The 22,453-nt window shown below is 45.4% G+C and overlaps 1 protein-coding gene across 2 annotated transcripts in view; it reads left to right on the top strand.

The window, feature by feature from the left end:
• The first annotated feature begins 3,530 nt into the window (after positions 1-3,530).
• The window catches only part of OTULIN (OTU deubiquitinase with linear linkage specificity), a 244,170-nt gene continuing 225,247 nt past the window's right edge, over positions 3,531-22,453 (top strand). Inside the window, exon 1 of one of the 2 annotated variants that reach the window (XM_029590091.1) lies at positions 3,531-3,680. The gene's annotated coding sequence lies outside the window, so the exon portion shown is untranslated. The remainder of the gene's footprint in view (positions 3,681-22,453) is intronic. The other variant, XM_029590092.1, reaches the window with a different exon arrangement.

Below are 22,453 nucleotides of genomic sequence, written 5' to 3'. Positions count from 1 at the left end.
ACTGCAGGTGTATGCAGATCTCCATTGGTAGATGGAGCCGAATCCTGATACTGTGGGTTCCAATGAGACAGCAGAGCAGACAGGGTTGCCGCCATCATTCCACATACCTGTAGATAAGACCACACTGTTGGACTTATTATGTTCGTCAGTAGGTGCACCTGCGCCATCAGCTTCTGAATGTGGCCTTCTGGCAGGAATACCCTACCCTGCTTCATGTTGAACCAAACACCGAAATACTCCAGTGACTGTGATGGCTGGAGATTGCTCTTGGCCAGGTTCACCACCCAACCTAGCTCCTCAACAAGATCACCTTGTGTGAGACCCGGTGTACCAGAATCACAGTCTTTCTCAGCTTTTGGCCAAACCATAAGATAGTGCTTGAAACTGATAATGACACCGCAAAACACAGAAATTGTTGGTACTCTAGCCAGATGGGAATATGAGGGTACACCTCAGACAAGTCCAGAGATGTCAGAAACTCCCCCCAACTATACTGCCATTATCTCTGAGCATAAGATTTCCATGTGAAAACGAATTACCTCAAATGACGGTTGACCCCCTTGAGATCTAGGATAGGACGAAAAGAGCCCTCTTTCTTGGGAACAATGAAATAAATGGAATATCAGCCCATATTTTCTTGAGACATGGGCACTGGAACCATAGCCCGCAAGATGAGGAGTCTTGACAATGTACACTCCACTGCCTGTCTTTTCTGCGGAGAGTTACAGGGCGACACCATGAAAATGTCCAAAAGAACATTGCAAAACTCCAGCACATAGCCATCTTTTATCGCCTCCAGAACCCACTGGTCTAACGTGATCTCAACCCACCTCTGATAAAAAGAGAGAGGCGACCCCCTATCACCTGTTCCCAGGGGTGGGTCAGCACACCTTCATTGGGAGGCTCAGGGGGCTCCACTACTCAAGCCTGCGCCCTGTCTGGGCTGTCTGGCATGAAAGGATTGAGACCTACCTAAAGGTTGAGTACTCTGAAAGGACGCACCTCTGTAGGGTCGAAAACATCTGAACCCTCTAGTATAACCTCTCTTGCTAGAGGAGCACAGCGTCTGTTTCTTTTCCTCTGGTAACCGAGGAATCTGGGACTTACCCCACTTATTGGCCATTTTCTCTAGCTTGCTCCCAAACAAGAGCAAGCCTTTAAAGGGCAACTTCGTAAGGTTAGACTTCAAGATTGTATTAGCTGACCAATTGCTCAGCCATAGCTGACACCTGGCTACTATTACTGAAGCCACTCCTCTGGCCGAAGTGTGGACCAAATCGCAGCCTGCATCTGCCAAAAAGGCAGCTCCTGGTTCCATCACTGCCCTAAAATGCACACAAGATTCATCGACCTCCTGAGAGAAGTAAACAAAAGCGAGCCACAAAGGAACATCAAGAAGGATTTGCAAATTCATTGCCACCGCTTCAAAAGCCTGCTTAAGGATAGCCTCAATCCTCCTATCCTGTGCATCCTTCAAGGCCGCTCCCCCTTCTATGGGGATAGTTGTCCATTTGATGATGGCAAACACAAGTGCATCCACCTTCGGAAAGCGCAATTGCTCTCTTGCAGCTGGATTCAGGGTTACAGTCCTTGGCTCATCCCCCTTTAAAATTAGTTTCCGGGGCGCCCCGTTCAAGATCAATCAATTTTTGAATGGCCTCCATAATAGGGAAAAAACAAGAGGCTTTACGAAAAGAAATCAAACTAAGATCTTTCTTTGGCTCAGACATGGAGTCAGCCCCTGGTACTCCCAGCATCTTCAATGACTGGGAAATCAGAGCTGGCAACTTATCTCTATGAAAGAAACACAACATTTATTTATTTATTTATTTTTAGTTTTTATATACCGATCTTCTTGCATTAGATACAAATCAAACCGGTTTACATGGAACAAAATGCCTGTAAAGGCGATACATGGAACCAAGAACATACAGTATAATAAACTGGGCAACTTATTTATAAATTTAACTGACCAGAGAAAAACAACATAGTTCCATACGGCTCCAAACCCGGAGGAATTTCCCCATCTTCTAGGGAGTAAGGATCGGCTTCATCATCCATGCCATCTGAGTCCCTATCGGGGAGACCCACAGCATATCTAGGCATACTCCAACGCTTACCCACAGCACTTGACATGCGGGAATCCGCAGCTTGCGATCCTGACTTAAGGTAGCCAGGGCCTAGGACTGCACATGAAAAGACTGCAGTCCTTGAAAAAATTCTACCCAAGAAAAAGCAGAGGGATCCATGCCAAAATCAGGGGGCATCGGACCTGCGCCCACTGAACTACTTGCCCCTGCTGATGAACTAGTTAGGGGAGCCCCCAAAACCTCTGAGAGCTCTATTTCCATTCCCGCACCAGGCTGGAAAGAACTGGGCTTAGTAAAATCAGACAGAGGCAATTTTCCCTGAGCCTCCAAACAGCACTAACACAAGTTAGAGGAAACGCCAGGCTGGGATGCCTGAATATGATAGACAACACAAAGGGCAAGTCCCTTAGGCTTTTTTGTTATAGGCGCCATTAATCTGTCAATACACCCCAAAGGCATCCAATAAAAGTGCACCACAAAAACTACGCACCCAAAATTTAGGCATCCAAAAATTAGATGCTCAACACTGTGCCTTGAGAAGCGCACTGAGCTACAGTGTGTGAAAATAAGTGCATGTGTGTGAGGTGCACAGATGAGCGCTCTAGTAAGCGCTTCTATGCACCTAACTAGGTGCCAACTAGGTGCACAATCTGGACACACAAGCACAAACTGACATAACCAGAGGGCATGGATGGAATAGGGACTACAGCTTTGTTTGCTCACTGCTGGTCTGGAGTATGCCCTACTTCTTAGTTATTTAGGAAAATGTGAAATTTATTTTGGGGATATTTCGGCTTAATTCTGCCAGGCTCCAGAGTCGACTTGGCATGCTTTTGGGAGCTGTTTGTGCATGTGCTGTAGAGAAAGTGCATGAGCAAGTCGGCTATCCTGTGGGTCGGTTTTGAAAAAAAATCCCCTGGGCTGATATTTTCCTGCCATCCGCCCCTAATGCAGGCTCTAGCGGCCCCTTCCCGAGATGAAAATTTCGATGAGGGCTCCAAGCCTTCTCCTAACCCCAAGCCCACCCGGATCCCCTCAAGGTTTCTGGGAACACAGTACATTCCTACTGCTCCTGGGCAGGGAAAGGAGCAAAGAAGGGGCCATGCGGGAAAAGAGAAGGGAAAAGAGCTGCGAAGGGGCTGTGGGATTTAAGAATCAGGGGACCATGAAGGTGGAATACAGGACGGGGGCCCAGGAGGGGGGAAGACATGGGAAAAGGCCACGGGGAGATTAGAAGGAAGAGAAGCCGGGAAAGGACCAAGGAGCACTGGGGTTGGGAAAGCGCGGAGAAGGGAAGAAGAACTGGAAAAGCGCCATAGGGAAAGAAGCCGGTAATGGGCTTATTCGCCTGCTAAATAAACAGAGTGACGAAAGCCCCCTCCGTCGGAGCAGGGGCTGCCGGGTTACATTACATTTCAGGAGGGGAGGAGGGGCTACTGCAGCGAAAGCGAAAGTGCAGGGACCAATCCGGCCCCGGAAGGCGCAGGCAGTGACCGCCGGCCGGGACGGGGGAAGCGCCCGCCGCGGGCTCTCCTGGGAGCGCGACGGGAGCCTCCCCTTCGCCGAGGCTGCAGCACCCTGGGGTGTCAGGTGTGTGTGCTCATTTCCCAGCATATGTGGGGTTTTGCTCTTCGTGACCTTTTACCCTTCATGTGTGTGTGTTTTTTTTTATTATTATAAAGAGCGGCAGAGCTGTATAATCCGCGGTGGATCAGTAGTCTCTTTGGAGCTGAAACTGATCAGGTTTAGGTGGCACTCGTATGCTTACTGCTAGCAGTGTTATTACTAGTTATCTTTCTGAGAGCATCAGTTTACCATTTTCTTGACGCTATTTCTACATGGCCGTTCTTAATTTTTGTTTGCATTCATGCATTTTATTTCTAACGTTTGTCTGCTTCTTTGGACACGGTACTGTTACCACAAAAAACTTGCGAAAGGTTTCCCCCTTTGCTTCAAAGTAAGGAAACTGGAAACTTACAGTGAAGGTTATGTTCAGTTTCAGAGCCGTTTATTTAGAACATAGGACAAAGTAAAACCGGAATTTGGCAGCCTGACATTGCACGCACATTATTGTATATTTGTTTTCAGTCCTGTGGATTTCTGAAACTTTCTTATGTTCTGCTCTGTACACATTACTGGGCATGCTGTATACTTTCAGTTTACAGTCTGGTTCAGTCTTATCTCATAGACTACAACCAGGACAATTTTTGTTTATTTTAGCTTCCACACTTCTAGTATTATTTCTAGGCTTGTGCTTAAGGAGATAAATTGTGCTGCAATACTTGGCCCTGTTCCACAAAGTGTAACATGTAAAGCTAGCTCAATTAAAACATTCCTAAGAGAGCAGGACAAACAGATAAGCTTTGGGGTGTGAAATGAAATTCTTCTGAAAAATACTGCATGGCGGATACAGCATCATTAAATATAAGAAGCTGATACAATTGTTCAGTAGTCTTTCAGTTCAAGTTTCTCTTCCCAAGCTTTCTTTGCCTTCTGTTGCCTTAAAAGAGAAAGTGGATAATTTGAGGATGCTATTGCTATTAACAAGAGAACATTTGAATTTTATTGTACATTAATACCTTTTGTTTAAAAGAATGTCATTGAGCTTGTCACTAATAATGTTTTAAACAAAATCACACTCCTTACCTCAGATTGCCACCTAGCTGTGAATGAGAAAGTCTCCACTTCCTTGGTCTATGTGCGGGTTTGGCAAGTGTTTTGAGGCTTGGTGTGAAGATCGTGAGGTTCCTCCTTGTTCGGTTAAGATCCCGCTCATTTTGGAATTTTTGCAGGATGGATCGAGTAAAGGGTTGTCCTTTAATTCATTGAAAGGTGCAGGTGGCGGCTCTTGCATGTTTTTAAGATGAAGTGAGGAGTGGAGGAGTAGCCTAGTGGTTAGAGCAGTGGGCTATGACTAGTCCTGGGGGAATTCTGTGCTACTGCAGAGTGCAAAATTTGCACAGAATTCCCCCCCTGTGCAGAATTGCCAAATTCTGCGCAGAAAATGTCAGAGGAGACCCCGGCATGCCACGAATGGAGTGCGCCATTTGCGCCGAAGATGAAGGGCCCCGCATGCCTTGGGACCCGCTCCACTTGTGGTGAAGATGAAGGCCCCGGTGAGAGTGAATATGTGAGAGAGGGAGGATGAGAGAGTGGAGTGGGAGGAGAGGAGGAGGAGGGTATGGGGGGGGGGGCTTGAGTGTGGGTGCCAGAGAGAGGGAGCCTTTATGAGGGGAGTGTGTATGTGTGTGAGAGATTGTGAGCTGGGGTGTATAAAAAAGGGATCGTGTGTATGTGAGGGTGCTAGCCTTTGTGAAGGGATTATGTATGTGTGAGACAGAGCCTGTGTGAAGGGGTGCGTGAGAGAGAGTCATAAATTTTGAAGATTTCCATACGGTATTGCAAATTCTAAATTTCTCAGATCTTGACTACTGTAACTCCTTACTATTTGGTCTTCCAGGAAGTCACCTAAAACCACTACAACTATTATAAAATGCTGCAGCAAGACAATTACTAGTCATAACCTGTCTTAATTAATTTACTGATGTGCATTTTCATAGTGAGGTTCTCGTCTAACTGTACTCCTAAATCCCACTTGATTTGAGGGATTAATTTGATAATTACCCAGGTCTAGGGCAGATGGTATAACTATTGATGTGTTTCTACTCAGCCAAATGATTTCAGTCTTTTTTAAGTTTAGTGTCACTTTAAGTTGCGATAGTTCTTGTATTACTTTCATGTAGGTAGAGAGTATCAAAGCTGTATTTGTGAATGATCTGGAGAGTGGGATGTAAAACTGTATGTCATCAGCATAAAGAAGAAAGTTAAACCTAGGTTCATCAGTAATTTACACATTGGGAGTATGTAAATGTTGAATAGTGTTGCTGAGAGGGCTGAGCCTTGAGGGACACTTTCATACTGGAAAGTGTCAGAAATGTGGTTGTCGAGTTTGACTTGGAATGTCCTGTTAGATAGAATTGAGGAGAACCAACTGAGAACCCTGTCATTGATTGCAATGCTTCTCATCTGATGGCATAACAGGTTATAGTCTACCATGTCAAAGGTGGCTGTTAAGTCAATTCGTACAAGACAATAAGATTATAAGTGTTAAGCCCTCGTAAAACCAAGTCTGTAAATGAGAGGAGAATTGTCTCAGTTGAGTGATGTTTCCTGAATCCAAATTGTTTCGAGAAGAGAATATTTTAATCTTTGATGTGATTTACAAGTTGAGATAACACTGCTTTCTTAAGAACTTTTGCTAGACATGGCAAGTTGGCTATTGGACGATAGTTGTCCCAATTGTCAGTTCTACTGGTCTTATTTTTTAGGCTCAGCTTTATTATTGTTTTAAACTTTGTGGTATGACTCCTTCTGATAGTGAAAGATGAATTAAGGAGGTGATTGTTGGAGTGATAACTTGGTTTATTTGTTTCAGGGAACTGGCTGGAATTGGCTCATGTGGGTGAGTCGCAGGTTTAATTTTAATAATGATTTGACTAATTTCCAGCTTCATTACTCTGTCGAACATTGACCACTTAACTATACCCTTAGGGTCTTTGGGTGGTTTTGTTGGGTAACAGATGGGGGACTGTTTTTTCAGTTTATCGATTTTATCTAAGAATGCTGTGGCATATTCATTGCTAGAGGCCTTTGTGATGTTGTAGGTTCTCGTGATGGAAGAAGTTGGGTCTTTAATTAAATGTTTAGCAACTTCAAAGAGCAGTTTAAAATTGAAAATAACTCAGTGAATCTGTTTAGCATAGTACTTTCTTTTATGCTTTGTTGGTTAGTATATGGGTGCCTGGGTGCATGAGTGGCAGCCTTGTGGGTGTGCAGTAGAAAGGGAGCAAGAGCATTTGTGTGTTATTGAGAACTTGTATGTAAGTGAGAGAGCATGTATGTGATAGAGAGACTGGTCAGAGGTGATGTGCTTCTGTGAGAGAGAGTCAGACTGGTCAGGGAGGTGACTGGTGTGCGTGTGTGACAAAGACTGGTCAGGGAGCTGACTGGTGTGTGAGACAAAGACTGGTTAGCGAGGTGTCTGGTGTGTGTGTGTGAGAGACAGAGACTGGTCAAGGAGGTGACTGGTGTGTGAGAGACAGAAACTGGTTAGGGAGGTTACTGATCTGTGTGAGACAGAGACTGTGTGTGAGTGACTGGTTGTGGGCCCTAAGGAAGAGGTCCATGAGGACAGAACTTCAGCATCCACTGCTGCTTCTGGTGAGTGCTATTGGCCTGCAAGGGAAAGGAGTAGGAGAGTTGCTGGAGAGGGTAAGTAAAGGTGGCTTTTTAAGTTTATTTTTCTTGATCGACTGCCATTTTAATTATTGGGTATTATGTGATGTGTCTGCTGTTTTGAAATATTTTATTGATATTTGGACAATTTTTAATAATTTTTATTAGTTTTTAATTGTTGGATGTTATTCTTTTCATCAGCTGTTTTGTAACATTTTTAGTATAGTTTTACAATTATTCCTGATTGGGGATCTATAGCAGCTTGGCTTGTTCTGTTTTCCTAATAGGAAGTGTATTAGTGTTTAGGGCCTGGTTAAATATTTGTCGTGTTGCCTTTTCATAGTTAGGATTGATACTGTTTCAGTGTGTTTCATAATACAGATGTAACTTTGGGCAGGTTAGTTCGTGTGCATTATTGCAGACCCTGGAACTATGTTAGGTGCTATATTTCTCTTTCCATTTCTCCAGGTTTGCACTGCATGCAGAGTAGCATTTTTGGGTTTCCATTCCAGTTTCTGTCTCCATATTTATAATTTGTGGTTTTTCTGTACTTGGTGAAGTTCAGTTCTGAGTGTGTGACCGAGGTGAGGTATTTTACTAGCATGTAGGCATTTGTATCAATCTTATTTGTTGTGTTTTTTCTCAATGGGATATGCATTAGTGGTAAATTACTGTCTTTTCATAAGGAAGGCTATTGTGCCTGGTAGTAAAGGGAGTTTGTTTTGCTTTTACTGATATGTCATCAGAACTAGAATATCTTTTTTTGTATGGCGAGTTGTATGGGTAATGTCCTTGTTCTGCTCTGCACCCATTGTTGGGGGTCGATGTGGATCCTTAGGATGCAGAATGTATATTTACATTTAGCCCCGTGACGGTCACATGTTCAGTGTGTCACGCATATGAGAACCATTTGTCAGGTGTGTCTCGGCCGTAAAAAGGTTGAGAACCACTGGATTAGGCAATTACTTGTATTAGCGAATATTAGGTCTAGAGTGTGTGACCTGCTTTATGAGTGGCTTTCAAGATGAATTGTGACCATCCCAGAGCTTCCATTGCTTCTAAAAATATTTCACAGGTTACGTTCTTGGTGTTTTGTCTCCTTGGAGGTTAAAGTCTCCTACAATTAATGTTGATTCTGGTGATGGAAAAACTTTAGTAAATAATTCTATCAGAGGTGAGCAGTCATTTTGAAGTAAACCTGGTGGAAGTAGACCAGACCTAAGTTTAGCTGAGGGATTTTAAAATAGCCACTTCATAGGGTGGGTGTATCTCTGTATTGTAGGGTACTAGCTTAAGCTTTTTTTTACAGATTATTAATAAACCCCCACCTTTTCGTTTATGTCTAGGAAAGTGGAAAATCTCATAGTTAGGGTGGACAATTTGATTTAGGAGTTCATTATCTTTGTCAGTCAGCCAGGTTTCAGTGATGCAGAAAATAGTGGGTTGTAAATCTTCTAGTAAGTCATTAATCAAAGGGATTTTTTTTTTTTTTACATAGAATGAACATTTAATAGAAGCAGAGTAAAAGTTACACAGGATGAGATGTGGAATCGTTGGTACTTATCATTGGGAAGACCGAATTTGTAATCCTTCTTTGCTTCTTACTTGCGTCTCTCCTTAGATCTCCATTCAGGCCTTGTCTTAGTATGGGTTCTATGATGCATGTCTGTTCCATGTTTTTAGTTTTCATTCCAAGGATCAAAGAATTAATGCACTTTGGGTGATTGAAGGGGCGCACAGAAGGGCAAGCTCATTTGTTGTGCTCCTTTGTGCACACACCAAGGGTGTGTGCCTCCTGGTGCAAGCGCCTTCAACATTGCAGCTGCGATCTTCTTCTCAGGGAGGTAGGGGAGGTAGGGCGGGCAGTGGGTGGGCTGTAGGCATGGGAGCCGTAGCGGCTTATGTATCAATAAGAATACAACTAGTAGGTCTCAGACATGCATGCCTACAGCCCAGCCATGTTAACCTTGTGCCCACCCAAAAAATCAAATCTGGCTATGCCACTGAAATGTACTGAGAGAGGATCTCCTCTGAATACAAGAAAAATCACCAAACTGGGTTAGTGGGCCCAACTCAGTAGGGAGAAAAGAACAAACACTCCATACTCCTCAAAACCTAACTCAAAAACTTGACTTCCACACTCTATCTCTAGCTCTGCCTGTGCCCCTGGAATATCCAGTCACAGTCAGCTCAGTAGAGAGATTGAAAGAGAATGGAAAATCTCACACTGTTACTAGTCTAAATGGCAAGGGACTTAGGGACATCTAGTGACAAACCAAAGAGTTGATCATATATTCATAACAGAGGAGTCAAACTCCATTTCTGTAGGGCTGCATATAGGTTTGGTTTTTGTTAGGGTGTTCAGAGCAAAAATATATGAGATTTGCATACAGTTCTCAAGATTATAGGTTCATTTCCATATTTTGGTTATTATGAAAGCCAGACTTCTACTGATCAAGGAGGACCACATTTTAACACTTCTTTCATGATGGCTGCACCCGGCAAATACAGCTGGTATGGTTCCAATTATTACCCTTAGTTTCAGATTTTGCTACTCAAACTCTGCATCTTTAGTAACATTCCGGGAACCTCGAGGATAAGGGTAGAAGACAGTGAAAAAACAGTTGTGGTCTAGAGATCCTGTGTACAGCTATGGCTTTGCTAAGTAAACCCAACAACTTCTCTGGAGTCTAAAATGAGTTACTTGTTGGCCTTTTGCGTGAGATGACGATCCTATGGAATATGGGAGATTAGCACATGAAGTGGAAGTTAATTCCTGATTGCCTGTTGTCTTTTACATTTTTTTTTTTAATATTCTGCCTTTCCTGATATTTTAAAGCAGATTACATTCAGGTTCTGTAAGTATTTCCATATCGCAAAAGGTTTACAATTTAAAGGCCCTATTTATTTAATATTTTCCCATAGACACAAAATGAGAGTAAATGTTTAGTAAGTAGGCCCCTTAATTTGTGCCTGAGGCAATGGAGGCAGAAGTGAATTGCCCAAGGTCACAAGGAGCATCAGGATTTGAACCCTGACATCCCCAGTTGGTAGCCTGCTACTCTAACCACTAGACCAGGACGGCCAACTCCAGTCCTTGAGAGCCAAAAGCTAGCCAGATTTGCAGGATTCCCACGCTGAATATACATGAGAGAGATTTTCTGGCACTGCCTCCATTGTATGCAGATCTAGTTCATGCATATTTCATTGTGGATATCCTGACAACCTGGCCTATTTGTGGCCCTCCAGGGCGCCACTCCTCCACACTTCTTGACTATTTATTCATCAATTGCAGTGGCAGGGTGACAAAGGAAACCCTCCTTTTCACTCCAAATAATACTTCTTTACAATCCTTCGACAATTCTAACATAGCAAGCAATGGTAGATAAAGACCCAAATGATCCATGCAGTTTGCCCAGTAAAATATTTAGGTCTGAAACTGCTGTTCCGTACAAGTTACCCCCCTTGTTTTCTGTTTAGGGTTGTAACTGCTGCTCCGTACAGGTTACCCCCATATAGAAATGTTGCACCAGAATTACCACAGGTTACCCACCCCATTCCTTCATTTCCTTCCTTTTGAACATGAGATGAGAACATGTACATTGAGAAAAGTGATCATCTCTGGGAGATGTTTTTCAGCAACCCTGCCTTCTGTCATTTATTTGAGTTCAAATCCTTCCCTGTTTACCCTGCACTACTGTCCTTAGACATTTCTAAACAATTTGAGCACACTCACAATCAAAGATCAGGCTGGAGTTAGGATCTCTAGACCACAGGTGCCCAGACCTGTCCAGGGGGTCCCCAGTCAGTCGGGCTTTCTGGATAACCACAATGAATATGCATGAACTAAAATTTGCATGTTATGGAGGCAATGCATGCAAATTTATCTCATGCATATTCATTGTGGATAGCCTGAAAACCTGACTGGCTGGGGGTCCTCCAGGACAGGTTTGGGAACCACTGCTTTAGACCAAGATTTTCTATTTAGTTTGCAAGTTTGCCTTGAGAGAGGAAGGTGCCTGGGGGTTTGTAGAAATAATGTGAAAGGAGGGAAAAATGGGTTAGAATGACTGGGACACAAAGGAGTAGAGAAAGTGACTGAAACACAAGAAAAAAAGGCATAAAGAATTGGGATGAAGGCAAGTGACATAGGCAAAATCTTAGCGGAAAGGGGGAAGTACAAAAGACACCAAAAAGACAGAAAGAGGGAAGTACAAAAGACACCAAAAGACAGAAAAACAGGACAGAACTAATGACTCAGTGGCAATGCTGCTCACTACCTTCTGAGAGACTTGCACTCAATTCTTGAACCCCCATGCTGCTATAGAGCTAGCATTCCTAGCCATTGACAAAGGGAATCCCAGCAGGTATTGCTCAATGGCAACATCTAGTGGCTAGATTCAGGGTACACATGGCACTGGGTTCCAGAGTGAGCTTCAGTTTGCTGCTGCAATGGCTGGGCTGGACAGAAGGAAGAAAAGATTAAAAATGGAAGGAAAAAGGAGAGGACCCAGATAATTATGAATAAAGGATCTCATGCTACTGTAAGACTAGTGAAAGCCGGTTATGATTGGAGTCAGAAGCCTAAAGGAGCAGGAGGAAAATGTCTGCCCCTGCCCCATAAAGCTCCAACTAAAGTAGAAGACAAGAAAAGAGAGAGAATGCATGAAGAAAGAATGCTAGTGAGAGATTAAAGCACATGAATGGAAAACGAACCAAAAATTGAACAAAGGCTGTAAGAGGTTGTGACTGTTTAAATATGTACAAATGCCTGAACTGTATGCTGATGTCAATAACATTGTACGCGAGGAGAACAATTTATATGATGGGAAGCCATGGGTGTCAGATATTCACACACTTACTTCTGTGCCGCTACAAGCTTAGGGACTTGCTTAGGGCCATGCTGGGCAGTGGGAAAGGGGAAATCACAGGAATGTCTCAGCTCTGCACTGCGACTGTTGGATAATTCTGCTGATCCACTACTAGATACTAAGAGATTTTATTTGCTTCTGGTGTTCCCTAACGAGAAAGGGGATGGGGGAGCCAGTGGTGCCCTTTGGGAAGATTTTTTTTTTTTTTGAGTTCTGTTTCTAAAATGCATTGTGGCCTTGCTGCACTCTTTCCAGGGAATTTTGTTAGTAAACTGTTGGATTACTCAAAAGAGAGCTGGCCCTGATTGATATTAGTTAGTGCCTGACCCTACTAATGTCAGGAGACATTTGATGTTCTGGTCTCTTCTGTGATCTTTAGTTGGGGGTATTCTAACTACCGTGCATATTGTACTACTTTTCCGTATCCACATTGGTTTTATGGGATAATTTATTGTAATTTATGTTATGTTTTTGCATGTATTGTAATCTGCTCCAAGCTTCAGGCTGTAAACTTAGTAAATGAATTTATTTTATTTATTTAGTTGTTTTTTTTTTATTCTGCTTTTCGGCACTTCGAAGGGTACATCAAAGTGGATTACATTGAGGTACTGTAGGTATTTCCCTATCCCCACAGGGCTCACAATTTCAGTTTGAACCTGAGGCAATGGAAGATAAAGTGACTTGCCCAAGGTCACAAGAGGAAAAGAGCAGCAAGAGCTCCTTATCTTTGGATATTGATTAGGAGCTCTTTAAATTGATTGACTTCAGTTAAGGAAGTTTGAGCTGCTGCACCTCCCCAGGGTACTTTGGGTTGGGTCCTGGGGGTCCTGCCTCTCGGCCCCAAATTGATTGCATGCTTCAGCTGGTTTCCGCCGCTTCTAAAAAAAATTAAAAAATTTAAAATGTTTCCATTTAATTTGTTTACGCTTCAGCTGATAAACGTCTTGTTATGAGGTGCTGCCAACGTTTGTACGGCGTCCCTGAGGTCTGACTCCTCGGCTGTGGCTCGGCAGGCCTTAGTGCTGTGCACGACGGGGGTTTTAGGTACCCCCGTCCTCAAGGCACCCATTGGCATGGAACTCTCTGGTTTTGACCCCATGATCCACCCGCCCGCTGGCGTCTCTGACTGTAGGGGAGCTGGAAGCCGATGGGGAGGAGGTAGGGATTCCGAGCCATCTCGAAGAGCAAAAGTTTCCATCAAGAGAACTGTGAAGCGTGGGGCTAGGGCCCAAAAGACCCTGGCAGAAAGCGTAATTTGGCTAATTCGGCAAAAAATGGAGACCATGGAGGAAAAGCATTGGAGGGTAGCAGCAGCGGTACCGGTGCCCTCAGCACCAATATCACGCAGCTTGCCCCCAAGGAAATGAAGGATAGGGCAGCCATTCAGATGCAAGATGTCCTGCCTATCCTTAGGTGCTCAAAGTCTTGTGGGCCACGTGGAACTTGCCTCGGCATCTCCTCACAAGCCCGGCACCAGGAACTCCCATAGCCCTAGCTAGAGGCGGTTCAGGTCCCCATCCTGGCTGGCTCCATGTTCACCATCCAAGCATTTCCACACCAGCCCTGGAAATTGGCATCGGCCGTATAACTGGCCCTCTTATGACCATAACCCCTTTGGGGACCCAGCTGGCCCTCGCATTACTGGGGATACAAGCCTTACAAAATTGACTCATGGCCCAGGTAGGACACCTGGCCTCGCTATTCCCTTCCCGCTTTCTGATATCTGCTGTACTCTCATTGGGATCTCTCACCTTATTCCAAATGGGGTCAGGAATTCGGAAGGCGCAGTCTTTTACCCAAGCAATACAGAGGCAGCCATGAGTGTGACGTGTGGCCACCAGGGCCTCTGTTGGTCCGCAAAGAAGGGGAAACGGTAATGCATGCAGCTAAAGACAGCGTTCCTCATCAAGGTACTCAGCTGAGTCCCATCACAGCGTCTCCACAATCAGATCACTAATGCCGAAGCCGCAGCTAAGGACCCTATTGCCACTGGTGCAGCCAGGTAAGGGGCAGGGTAAGCCTCGATGATAGCGTAGAAGTTCCCCCAAAAGAGTGCGCAGGCAGGGAAAGGCACAAGCGGCCTAGGCACAGGCACACATCGCCTTCCTCTTCCTCGCTTAGCGGTTCTTCAGGTTCATTCTCCTCTTCCTCCTGTAGTTCAGGGCTCACCTCTGCTTCTCACGGGCAGGAGAGGGAGGATGCCGTCCACCCCTGTGCGCTGGCGGAATCGGAACACGAATTGTGGGAACTGGTGCCTAGGCCCTTTAGGCTTCGTATCAGACACAGGCACTACATTGATTTGTTCCGCTTGATGGAGGAGCATGGGAGGCAGGGCCAGACCAAGCGAGAGAGGAGAAAGGAATTAGGAATTTGAAGCAGCCAAGTCCAAGCAAAGAGAGATCATTAATTGGGCACGTGCCTTCGCTCGTTTAACCTCAGTGGTGGTGAGTTCCGAGCCTGCCACGATGCAGCCCATGCTATCATACTTTGACACTATCCTGGGCGCGTATAAAGAGTACAGTGGGTTCGCATGGCTCAACTACAACGAGGCCTTCTGTGAGAGAATGGCTAGTAGGTCCGCCATGTCATGGGGAAGACACAACATCGGCCTTTGGCTCAAAAAATGTCTTCCCAGGCTGTGGACACAAAAGCCAGTTCTCGGCCCTTTCATAGTGAGCCAGCGCGCGGTGGACAGGCCAAGCATGTGCAAGGCGCGAGCAGCGCATGCTGAAATTCAACTGAGGCACTTGCTTCACGACAGACTGAAGATTTAAACACATCTGCTGCTGATGTGCCACACCTCACCAGGCCGACAAATGTCCACGTAGCTATAAGTGAGAAAAAGAAACATGCCTTAGCCCCAACCCCTGTGAGGTAGCAAGCGATGCTTCCCTGGTTGGCCCGCTATCTCAATAAGGTCGTGGCGAATACTGTACTGAGCGGTTTCTGAGAAAGTTTTCCTGTTCCCCACACGAGTCAGCCACAACCCACTAAGGTGGCCAACGCACCTTCAGCTCGCATTCTGGCTGGCATAGTACGGGAAAAAATTGGAAAGGAGATTCAGCTGGGGCGCATAGCTGGCCTGTTCACTGAGCCTTCCTTTCAGCACCTGGTACTCTCCCTGCTAGCAGTCATTCCCAAGAGGAAGCCCAGAAAATATAGGCTCATACATAACCTTTCTTACTCACTTGGAGCTTCTGTGAACGACCCTATCCCCGAGGAATACCGCTCAGTGCAATATTCGTCCTTCGATACTGTATTGGCCTTGCTAAGATCCTGTGGCCAGGGTACCCTCATGACTAAAGCAGACATCGAGCTTGCATTTAGGCTGCTCCCAGTGCACCCCAGCAGTTTCCATTTGCTCGGCTTCCAATTTGAGGGTGCCTTTTACTACGACAAGTGTCTGCCAATGTGTTGCTTGATCTCCTGCGCTTATTTTGAGACCTTAGTACATTCCTTCACTGGGCAACTGAAGAGGCTTCCAGGATAGCATTGCTAATTCACTATCTAGATGACTTCCTTCTCATAGGGAAAAAGGATTCGCTGGAATGCGTTAAGATGTTTCTTGCATTTCGCGATTTAGTGAGCAGATTTGGCGACCTATTGGCAGAAGATAAGTCTCTTGGCCCAGTAACTGCCTTCACTTTCCTGGGGATTGAGCTTGATTCCATGTGTATGGAATCCAGGCTGCCACGTGACAAAGTGGTGAAATTGTCAGAGTTACTGGCTGCCACCTTGTGCAGCGAGAAATTCACACTGAGACACATGAAGTCCTTTGTAGACAGCCTCACCTTTGCCGTACGGGTTATTCTCATGGGATGGATATACCTGTGTCATTTGATTCAGTCCATACTAGGGCTGATTCATGGTCATCATCACTTGCAAGTTAGTAGGCCGATCAAGGAGGACCTGAAACTTTGGTCCAAGTTCCTCAGGGACTTCAATGGTGTCTCAGTCTGGCTCCCAAACCCAGTCAGCAGCAACAACCTTCAGGTATACTCTGACGCATCAGCTGGTATCCGTTTTGGTGTCATTTTAGGGGTGATTGGTGTGCAGCGCGCTGGCTGGACAGCTGGTTCATGTGTGGCCTAACCAGGAATATCACATTTTTGGAGCTCTTTGCCATCGTTGTTGCTTTGCATATCTGGGGTGGTGCTCTTAGCCACCGAGTGGTGCTATGGTGTGACAACGAGGCAGAAGTTCAAACAATTAACAACCAGACTTCTAAGTGCCTCCTGGTGGCAGAGTTGCTGAGGGAATTCGTTTTATGCTGCCTTTGTGCGAACATTGTTCGAGCGAAGCATGTTCCTGGAATGCGCAATGAGATAGCTAACTCTCTTTCTCATTACAAGTGGTCTTTGTTCAGGAAGCTGGCACTGCAAGCCGAACCAAATGGCAGGGAGGTCCCGGAACAGCTTTGGTCCTTCAGAACTGGTCAGCATGCAAGATGCTGCAAAGATCACTTGCCCCAGCTACATGGAACTCATACGTCCACAACTACATCAAACTACATCAAACCCCTTCAGATTCTACAAAATTCCATGGCTAGAATCATAACCGGGACGCGTAAAAGGGACCACATCACCCCCATACTAAAGGACCTACATTGGTTGCCCATCTCCTTCCGCTCACAATACAAAACCCTCACCATACTTCACAACTCCCTACATAAACACAATCACACCTGGCTCGATGAAATGCCTCGTTACCGCTCCTTCGACCGCCCCACAAGAACAACCCATACAGGCACCCTCCACACCCCATCCCTCAAAACAGCTCATTCAGCCCACACCAGAGGGAGAGCCTTCTCCGTTGCTGGCCCCACCCTCTGGAACTCCCTCCCCACCCTCCTACGCCAGGAAACATCCTTTCACAACTTCAAGAAAGGAGTCAAGACATGGCTCTTCCGACAGGCCTACCCCGACACAAACCAAACGTAATATCTCCCCCTCAGCTCCCCCCTGCTCGACCTTACACCCCCCTGCTCCCCCCCCTCTCAGTTCCTCCCAGCTGGACCATCCCCTCTCACCCTCCTTTTCGCCTGTCTTATCCCTCTCTCCTCCTTCCCCCAGCCACCCCTTTCGATTCCTCGTCACCCAGCTGCCACCCTATCCCTTAGTATTCCCCCTCCCCCACCACCTCCCCTTTATACCCTTGAAGAAACTATTTCCCAGTGTTTCGACCGCCTTTGTCGACCTTTCGACTCTTCCGTAATTCTACTTAGTTAAGTGATACCTATACATAAGTCAGCTGTACATAGTCTCCCTCTATCCTACTGTATTTTTCTCACTTTTTACTTCCTTTTAACTATGCTTTTCTCCCTTTCCCCTCCTCAACCCCCCTTTCCCACACCCCTCCTACCCCTAACCTACCCTCCCCCTCCCCCTCCTCTCCCTCCCCCGTTTTCCCCTTTAAACCTCTGCTCCCTTGGCTCATTTGTGTACTGTTTATTTTGTTCACTTTGTTTTTGTCTGGTTGTTTTTGTTCTTGTTTTTAGTTTAATTAGTAATATTATATTACATTGTTATAATGTTATATTGTTATATTGTTTTACTGTATCTCCCACCTGAGTTCTGTGTAAACCGGCATGATGTGCTTCACGAATGTCGGTAAATAAAAGTTAATAAATAAAAATAAATAAATAAACTACAGCAAAGTGAAGGCGTTTCTCATTGCAAAGCTCTGGTCTGGCCACTGGGTTTCAGAGGACCTCTTGATTAGATATATTGTTCATACCAAGCGGCAGGGACTGTCCAGGACCATGGTTTGTTTGCACCTAGCGGCCCTAACATTCTTTTCAAGCTCGAAACGGGTCACACTGAGTGCCATTTCGCAGAGAAAAGGGTGATGCTAGGCTGGACCAGAGAATCACTGCCTCGGCACAGAGACCACTAACCCATGACCTGCTGCTCCAACTGTGGCACGTTTTGCCTGCGGTAGCCTCTGACGAGTTCGAGACTGCCCTTTTTGGGGTTGCCTTAGCTCTGGCATTTTTCAGTGCAGTGCACGTCAGCGAGTCTATGGCGCCATCACGTAAGGCATCTCAGCTGTGGGGCTTGCTGGGGGAGGACTTCAGAGTCACAGGCGGTACCCTATACCTAAAGTTGAGACAGTTTAAGACTGACCAGAGCTCCCGTGGCCAAGTCATCACACTGACAGCGGTCAGGGATCTGGAGACCTGCCCGGTAGCGGCCATAACCCAATATCTAACTGTACACCCAAAAGGGGGCAGTTCATTTTTGTTACACCGTGATAAATCTCCTTTAACGCGCTATCAGTTTTCGATGGTGTTAAAGAAAGCCCTTGCTGTGGCGGAGCTTCAGAGCGAATATTTTGGCATTCACTCAATCCGCATCGGGGCTGCTTCCAGTATTGTCATCACCAGGATCCCACAGGCAGCAATCCAGTGATTGGGTCAGTGGAGGTCGGAAGCTTACGTGTCTTACGTTGGGTACAAAGATGGGTCCCCTGCGCTTGCACCTGGCTGGCGCGTGCCATGACCTAGTTTCTCGATTTCATTTGCAGCTGGCATCCAGTGTTGCTCTGCATGGATCATTGGCTTCTCATTCATCACGCATGCATGAAGAAGAGTCATCGAAGGGAAGTTTGGGCATGATCTTGGGCTCTCGCAGAAGGGTTGGACAATTGATTGGCTAGGTCGAGGAGGCATGCGTTGGCATCAGCTAGGGCCCACGTTGCAGTCGAGAAGAGCAAGCACAAAACCGCCCGACCTAATCATCATTCACCTTGGCGGCAATGATTTAGGAAAAGGCATCTGCATTGCTTTAATGAACAATATCATGAAAGACTTTAGCCGGCTGACCTCCTCTTGGCCGACCACTAAAATCTGCTAGTCCAAGATCATACCCTGTCATAGCTTGAAGTACACCCGGGGTGGGGTAGATACCGCGCCGGCAGGTAGCCAAAGCCATACAACTGCAGGGTAGTTATCATTTGCAACATGAATGAGTGGACGGTCACTGCGCAGAGCTGTATGCCCTGGACAGGGTACACTTGTCAAACTTGGGTAGCGATCTGTTCTTGCAAGCGATGCAGAGGTTGTTCTTCCAGATGCAGTGGTAGTAGCAGTTGTTTGGTAGGTGCCCGTCATTCTCTCGCATGTCAGGCTCCTGTGGCGGCAGTGACCAAGTCCAGGAGTGCCGTTGTAATTGCAGAAGCATTAGAAGGAAGCTGGGAGGTGCTGATATGTATGAGGGCCTTAGGGGCCCTCAACCACTTGCCACGAATGATCAATGTTGGGCCCATGCTAGAGGCTTTGATGGATCGAGGCTGTTATGTGGGGAGGAGCTCCGGCAAGGCTTGCTTTGTGGCGGCCAGGCTGGGATCCCCTCCAGTGGATGGGATATGGCAGCAAGCTTGCTTTGTGGCGGTCCAAGCCAGGATCCCATTCGGTTCTTGGCAGTCACAACGCCTATTCCAGGGGCTTGCTGGGTGTGAGACCCTGTGGTTCTACTTGGGTGGATATTAGAGTACTGGCACCTGCCTGATCATGATTTTGTAAACATTATTGAATGGACTCAGCGCTTACTTAGATTCCCATGTTAGGGATTCTTATTAATGACTGCAGCCTTTGCATCCAAGACCTGTGTTGTGTTTTCCTTGTGTGTAATGGGGGATCCCAGTGGAGCTGGGGCAGGGGACGGATAAGAGCCCACGGGTGTCCGGACTGCCCGGTTATAAAGGCTGCCTTTTTTTCACTTTACTGACAAAAGAATTGCTACTGGATAAAACAAGAAAGATGGGAGGTAACAGAGCTCACAGATGACAGAGCAGAAATTATTTCAAGACCTTTCCCAGTTTACTTCAGAATGAAAGAGGAGGCTGCAACTACTTATGCAATTCTTTAGAGTTCAGCAATGTCCCCTGGTATTCTCCTGCAAGGATGACTGTAACGTCTCATGCCTGGAAGAAGGATTACACAGCAGAAATGGTCTATGGATCAACCAGACTCTGATACCTTTGAGAAGGAGGACTTTTGGATATTAAATTTTGGTTTTAGACTTCTAGCTTTCAGTTTGCTTCAGATACGACAACCTTCTTATTTCTGATGACAGGGTTTTTAAAACATTGAAACCAGGAAATCTAAAACAGTTTGGTTGCCTGTGTTTCTTATGTGAGATTTCAACATATTAAAAGAGGAAGCGTGGTTAACTTTGAGATGTGATTTATTTCTTCTAATAGATTTGCATTCTGTGACTTTTTTAAAAGGTTAAAAAGCTCAAGCTTTGTGCTTGGGGAACAAACTTGCTGCTGCAGAACCTGTTCAGATAAATCAGGCTTCCCAATTCTGAAGTCAATGTGATAAGGAGTGCTCAGCAGAGTGCACAATTTTACCCACATTTTTTGTGTGTAAAAGTTACTACAGCAAGGAATTTTGCACACTGTCAGGCCGATGCAATACCATGTGCTCAGGATAGTGCACAGGCTAACCCGTGGTTGGATGCTCATTTTGGGCCGCATCCATAACCCCTTGTACAATAAGTGGATCAGCATGTTCAAAACACACGTCCAAACCAGCACGTAGCTATTGCTAATAGCGCTCATCGCGTGTAAATGCCATGTTGATGAGGCTATTAGCTAGCACCCCCTTTGTAAAAAATAAATGTGCACTCAATGCACACATTTTAAGCCTCAAAAATTAACCCCAGCCCCAGAGGCTGGTGTTAAGTCTTGAGGAGCACCAAAAGTTTAACTGAAAAGCAGAAAATACTGTTTTCCTGTGGTTCCTTCGACTTAATATTGTGGTGATATTAAGTTGGAGGAACCACAGAAAGCAGCAACATGAAAAATAATGTCTTGCTGGTGGTCAGGTTTGCAAAAGGGACACTCAGTTTATGAGCATTTGGTTTTTTAACCCATGGCTGTGCACGGACACTCGTAAAATTGAGTGGCTGTTTTCCTAAACCACACACAGCCACTTCTCATGGGTGCCCGATGCCAAGGAGGCATTGGGGATATATAATTTCCCCTAGCTCCTCCTTTTTAATGCAGCGGCTCATTAACCTACTGCATCGCGTGACTGGGAAAATGGGTGGGTGCTCGTTAGGAAAGCAGGCACTCAATCATGAGCGCCTGTTTTTCCCGCGCATATATTGCATTGGCCTGAGAAAATGTGCATGTAAAATTGTGCATCCCGCTTAGTGCTCTCCCATGGAAATTCCATGCAAATGAAGGCATTAACTATTCCCCCCAATGCACAGAGGTGCTCTGGCTTAACTCATGTTTTCTTAGCTCTGGAAATATTATTCCTGGTGAGAGGTGCAGTAAAGTTTCCAGCACTAATGTTAGTTTATGGCCAAAAGCTGAAATTCCAATGCCACAACCTGTAATTGAGATTTTTGCACAGAACACATGTTTTGTGCTGTAATGAAAAAAGTTTACCAAAGGACAGGACAACAGAGACAGTGTATTTCTCATAATCAAACATCTTTATTTCTTATGCGCATAAGGAAGTCAGCTCCTAAGCCTGAGAGACTGACTTGATTAGATATTCAATTGGTTAGTCTTAAATACAGTTTTGCCCTAGTAATTAAAACAACACTCCTTTGATTTAAGGTCACAAGGTAAAAAGAAACATTTGCTTACATCTGACATTCTAAAGAGTCCTGGAAAACTAACTAACCTTGATTTTACAACTCTTCATTGTGTTGCCTAAAAATAGAAAGAGATACATGTGTCTTTTCTGTTATCTAAGTGTGAGACAGTTTCAAGATCGAGCAGTGCCTCCTGGAACTCATCTGGTAAATTTCCACTAAACAGATGGCCCTAATAAATTTTATTATCACAGTGCACATAAAGCATGTTTTCTTCACTGAAAGCATTTTTGTGAGCATAAGAACATAAGAAATTACCATACTGGGTCAGACCAAGGGTCCATCAAGCCCAGCATCCTGTTTCCAACAGTGGCCAATCCAGGCTACAAGTACCTGGCAAGTACCCAAACACTAAGTAGATCCCATGCTACTGATGCCAGTAATAGCAGTGGCTATTCTCTAAGACAACTTGATTAATAGCAGTTAATGGACTTCTCCTCCAAGAACTTCTCCAAACCTTTTTTAAACCCATTCACATTCACCCGTTCTAGACATCTCATGATTTTAAAGGCCTCTATCGTTTCTCCCTCAGCCGTCTCTTCTCCAAGCTGAACATCCCTAACCGTGTTAGTCTTTCCTCATAGGGGAGTTGTTCCATCCCCTTTATCGTTTATTCACCCTTCTCTGTACCTTCTCCATCGCA

Source organism: Rhinatrema bivittatum, chromosome 2 (genome assembly GCF_901001135.1).
Source record: "Rhinatrema bivittatum chromosome 2, aRhiBiv1.1, whole genome shotgun sequence".
NCBI lineage: Eukaryota > Metazoa > Chordata > Amphibia > Gymnophiona > Rhinatrematidae > Rhinatrema > Rhinatrema bivittatum.
The sequence above is the reverse complement of the archived record's forward strand: the minus strand, read 5'-3'. Positions and strand labels throughout refer to the sequence as shown.